Raw genomic sequence first — 5,799 nt, 5'->3', positions numbered from 1 at the left:
TAGCATAACTAGATTTCCCAAACTACACTAGTATACCAGCAGCGAACCAGAAATCGCTTCTGTTTGTGATTTGTTTAACACTTTCGCATAAGATATGGGTACGGGCTAGCACAGTGAATCTAACTAAATCTGAAATAGGACTCATCTTATGTAAAGGTGAAAATGATGCATATAGGATCCAGAACATCCAGAATATGTTCACTAAAACTTCTAAAAGATGTTGCAAAATCACTTCAAATTGAAGTCCGCACTTACAACATAATGTGGTGGGCATAGTGGAAAGTGTTAATAATGACATGAATAATGGCTCTGTTATGTGTTGCAGTAAGCCATCACAGTGAGCTCCACAACAGCCCAAATCAGGCACTATTAATTTTATTTTTTAGACTTGTGCTTTGCCTACTGTGAAAAAGACCTATTGCTGTAAGCTGTGTGTAAGCACACAGAACAGATTAGATCTAAATGATTAAATTTAGATTTAACTGATTAAATCTCTCCTACTATGAGCTGCTCCTCTAGACTACTCTAAAACAGATGTTTAGAGCAACTCAAACAGATATGTTTACATGTTGAGGATACAATATGTACCACAGTGTTGAGAAAAAAATCCAAATTGAGTCACTTTTTCCAGACAGTGTGAATGGTACACAGGGTCAGGACCACACACACACACACACACACACACACACACACACACACACACACACAGTCAGAGAAGTGGTGACCACTATACAAATTTCTGCACAAACAACCTAACTGAGCTCTGAGCTTACTCCAACACAGAGAGAATGATATCCCTGGAATGAAACACAGAAACTTTGACAGTCCAGTGGGAGACATTACTGCTGATTAGTTGATTGTCCCCCTGAGGCAGGAGTGTGTGAAAGGCACAATGGATAACCGCTGCACTGGTTTCAGCACCTCATTATTAATATCATAACTGTTACAAAAAAGTGCATGTGCTTTTTAAAAAAACAAACAAATTATTTGATTTTTCCATGAAATTCAAGGGAATAAAGTCCAGAGAGTGTATTGAGGCAACGTGACTATTGTTTGGTTCCTGAAGAAGCTAATTAAAACCATGGAGCTGAACTGCTTTGGCAACAAAGAGATGCTTTCTCCTCCTGAAAGACATTGTCCAATCTAAGATTCATAAGGGCTAAAGGATTTTCACCCAAATTCCTCCTCACAAACAACATCAACAGCTCAATGGGTTTGGTGTGAGCAAAAATGACTCAAAGTCAACAATTCAGGCACCTTACCTGCAACATCTTGGCACAAGGTAAATGTGTTTGTTCTAAGTCTCGTCGATGCTGTTTCTTTCCAGAATCTATACATCTGTTGTTGCAAATGATGACCTTGACACTTTCTCTTTATCTCTTTTTTCTTCTCTCTCTCTCTCTCTAAAACAGTGTTTTTGATGTGAGTTTTCAATTTAACAGCAAAAAAAAAAAAAAATCTAAAAGGCAGTATGAGAAACATCACTTCATTTTGATTTGATACTGCGTTGATCCCATCCAAGCTAATCAGCGTTTTCTAACAATATTAGTGACTTGTTCAGTTAAGCCAGAGGGCCATGGGGAGGAACTGGGCTGGCCTGTTTACTGTATCACCTCACTGACCTTGCCTCCCTCACAGTCCTAACTGATACATTATTGTTATTGGCCTGTATTGTTCCCCTCCCTTTTCAGCGCAACCAGCTGAAACAATACAACAGCCACTGAGGTGCTACAACTCCTCCAAGTCAATGTATGTTTGTGGACAATCTGTAATAATTAGATAGTTGTGTAGATATTCATTCCTGCAAACACACTGTTCTCCCCTCCTAAGGACATTTTATGACTCTGTGGTAGACTCTGCTGCTCTGCCTCTGCTGTGGTCTGTTGGGGACCGGGCAGCACGGACCAAGACAGGAAGAGACTAAATAAGCTGGTCAGGAGGGCCAGCTCTGTCCTGGGCTGCCCACTGGACTCTGTGGAGCTGGTGGGTGAGAGGAGGATGTTAGCCAAGCTGACATCCATCATGGACAACACCTCTCACCCTCTGCATCAGACAGTGGAGGCTCTGAGCAGCTCCTTCAGCGGCAGACTGCTACACCCTCAGTGTAGGAAGGAGCTACCGCAGGTCCTTCATTCCCACTGCTGTTAGACTGTATAATTCTATGGTCTTGTCCTCTTTCTTCCCTTATGAGGACTTGTATATATCTCTATGTTGTACTGTGTGTACTTGTAGATTGTTAATTTATTACCCCTATATTCTTTTGTAACTGTTTTTGCACACTTTTTGCTTTTTGCACTCGTTTTCTGTTCTTGTGAGCTGCCACGACAAGTGAATTTCCCCACTGCGGGATCAGTAAAGTTCATCTTATCTTATCCAGTCTCGATCTGAATCTCTGCCTTCAGATGATCAGTTCAATCCTGAGCCGTCATCGTGTAACGGGGATGACCTGCTGTGTTATTGTCAGCTAATTTTGCCCCATTTCAATCAACTGCAGAGGGGATGTGTGTCCAGGTCTCCACAGCTTGATGCAGTTTGGTTTGGCTGTGGCAGTGGAAAGCTTGCCTGCTGTGAAGTTTGGTAGTTGTTTCCAGCCTGCAGAGGGAGCTATTACCACACCAATTTTATCCATGGGTATACATCTTAACTGACAGTATACTAAATCCTTAGCTGCTAGACTTTACACATGGTCTTTGGCTTCTCCAGAGACTTCATGATTGTTTCTGGCGGTCTTGGGGACATAACTTGAGAGTTTAGCCATTCTTTTTAGGTTAGCCAAATTCTAGCTTTGGGCAGAGTCCATTCAGTTTCCAGGAAGAGCACATAGGGCCGGTGAATAGCATAGATACTCTATGAGAAAGGGTTGAAAACTCATGTCACGCTCTCCAAAAAGACAACCAGGAAAGACTCCTCCACAGTGAAACAAACACGCGTCAATCTGAGCCCAACAACAAGGGTGGTTAGGGCTGAGTACGCCAGAAAAATGCATGACACTGCGGTGCATGGAGATAGTGACATTGTTGTGCAGGCACCATTGGTAAACAAGCTGTACATTGGTCACGTTCTGTTCACTTTATTTGGTGTGCAAAAACTGTTTTAAGGAGCAGTTTCACATCTTGAGAGCTTCCTGATGATAAAACATAAAAGGATAGCTCAGTCTGACTCTGGCCAAAGAAAATCCACCTACCAGCACTTTTGTAGCTTAGTAATTTATGTATGTTATCTTGTTTGTTTCATATGTATAAAAATTAAACTGCAGGTGTATGTCCTCACCGCCTAGAACCATGCCAGCTGTTTTTCCTGTTTCGAGTCTTTATGCTAAGCTAAGCTTATGCCACCTGACTGTAGCTTTTTATGTATTTTGTTCCTGATTTAGATTGAGGTTTTCGTTCTGTTTTGTTTTTTCTCGTGATGTGTTTTGTGTTTTGTGTGTGATTTGCATTCCTTTTCGACTTCATATCAAGAGAAAGTCTGTTTCTGCCAAAATGTTCTCACACACCTTTAACAGCTACATTAGACTTTATAAATATTGAATTTATGCAATATTGAATATAGGTTATGTAATTTTTCATATGTACTTTGCAATATGAAGAATATTGAGAAACTGAAAATATCAGTCCTTTCACTTCTTTCACCAGCAATGCCCTCGTGTGAGTCATATGACAGAACAACTTGAACCAGGTTGCATTTCATCACGACGCAATTTTCCACTTAAGTATTAGCTAATGATACTAAAGGGACAGTGAATGAGTGAATCACTTGGAAAAACTCCACCTGACAAAGGTAGTGTGATGTGGTGTTAAATGTGAAGTCGCACAATGACTGAAAAATGTCAGTGGGCGGAAAAACTCGGCAATGTTTCAAATCACAGAAGCATTTCTACTCTGTTTTCTGTAATTGTTTCATATCAGTATCTGAGTATCTGTTGCCCAGTATTAAATAACATTACATCAAATTCAATGAAATGGCACTGTCAAATAATCTCAATTAGACAAGGTCAGTTTAAAATCTTTATGTGTATGCTACATTATTGCTGTAGGACTAAAAGAAAGAAAAAAGAAATAGGCGAAAAACAAGACACTTTTCATGTCAAAAATTGATTGCACTTGGTTTCACTCACTGTAGTAATACCTGCTTTACTGGATAGCTTCACAATCAACAAGGGATGTTGCAGTAGCTGAACTGCTAGGCCAGCACGACACTTCCTTACCTTTTTACTACAATACATAATGGTGGTAATAATTTTTGATGTAGATTGCGTTCTTTTTCACTGGATTTAAACTAAGTAGCTACATTATCTCTACTACTAGCTGAAAATATTTTCCTTAAAATGCCTTAACTTAAATTCCAGAGGTGTTTTCTATACAAATATCAGACAAAACAGTTTCTTGAGAGCTACATCCATCTTACAGTGGCAGGTGTATCACTTCAGAAACTTCTACATACACACATATCAGGTATCGCACACTAGTGGGAGTAAAATTCCTGTCTTATACCAAAACAAAAGAGAATGAAAAGTGAAGCTGCTGTTTCACAAAGAAATAAAACAAAAACAAAACTTCCTTGTGTAAATCACAGTCGCTATCTTTGGACTTGGCTCTGTGTGTACGGACAACAGCAGTAATATACTTTCTGAAAATTATTTGGCAGATTAGCTCAGGAATCTTGGCAGGGTTCGGTCAGCAGAGACCGGTCATAACAAAGTGAGGATATGCTGACTCGACATAAAGAACACATTTAATTACCATCAACATCAACCATCCAAAAGGACTATCCGGGTCAGAGCCAGAAACCCCCCAACCATCAACTGCCAATTCAAAGGCTTATTTTTAGGGGCCAAGCTTCTCCTTCACACTGCTGCGTTCTCACGGCCTGGCTCGCTCCTCGTCTCATCTTTTCTCCTGTTTTCACAGCTCACACATATTCCTCCCATTCCCGATCGGATCTTATTGTTCCTATCATTTGTGAATGTAATCATAACTTGAGAAAAAAAAATCCCCCCACAGATAAATAAAGAAAGACTTATTTTAGTTGCCTCAAGAACAAAATAAGGCATTCGGGGTCTTGAATGTCTTATTTTGTTCTTGAGGCAACCAAAATTATTTTTGACTCTTACACCTTCCTGTTTGTAAAGGTGTAAATTTGTTCATATCTTAATATCAGATGACTTGTTTCTGATTAACCGACTGAAGAGGGTATATGGTGTGCAAACACCCGTTCAGGAAGCAGAGTCACATACAGCCCACGATATCTTGGATACATCATAGTGACAAACCCCACAGAGAAACAGCACCTTGCCCATGTCTCCTGAGCTTTTTAATTTCTCTCAGTTCTATGTTTTTGAATTCTATAACTTTAATTTATGTCTTGGTTCATTGTCACTGTTGTTATAGTGTCATTTTTGGCCAAGCCAGCTGTTTTCTGCTCAGCAGCAAATGACTGACAGACTCAGTTGGTCACTAGTAGTAGCTGTGCATTTAGCAGTCAAAGATAATTTTCTCAGCAACTGGTGGAGCCCAAAACAGAAGCTAAAAGAGAGTGAATATTGGACTCACATTCATCAGCATTCAGCTGCTCCCAAGTGCACAAAAATATAAAGTTGCTATCTGCCGGGATTGTCACAATAGCACAATGTTAAACATTGATACAATGCTAATATAAAAATGAAACTCAATATCTCTTTTGATACCAAGGAAAAAGAAGTCCTAAGCACACAAATTGATTTTTATTATTGTTATTATTAATAACTGACCCACAGTGCTGGCACAGAACGAATAAACATGTTTAGTATGCTAAGATCTC

This window comes from Scatophagus argus, chromosome 3 (genome assembly GCF_020382885.2).
Source record: "Scatophagus argus isolate fScaArg1 chromosome 3, fScaArg1.pri, whole genome shotgun sequence".
NCBI lineage: Eukaryota > Metazoa > Chordata > Actinopteri > Scatophagidae > Scatophagus > Scatophagus argus.
This window is presented reverse-complemented; position numbering follows the sequence as displayed.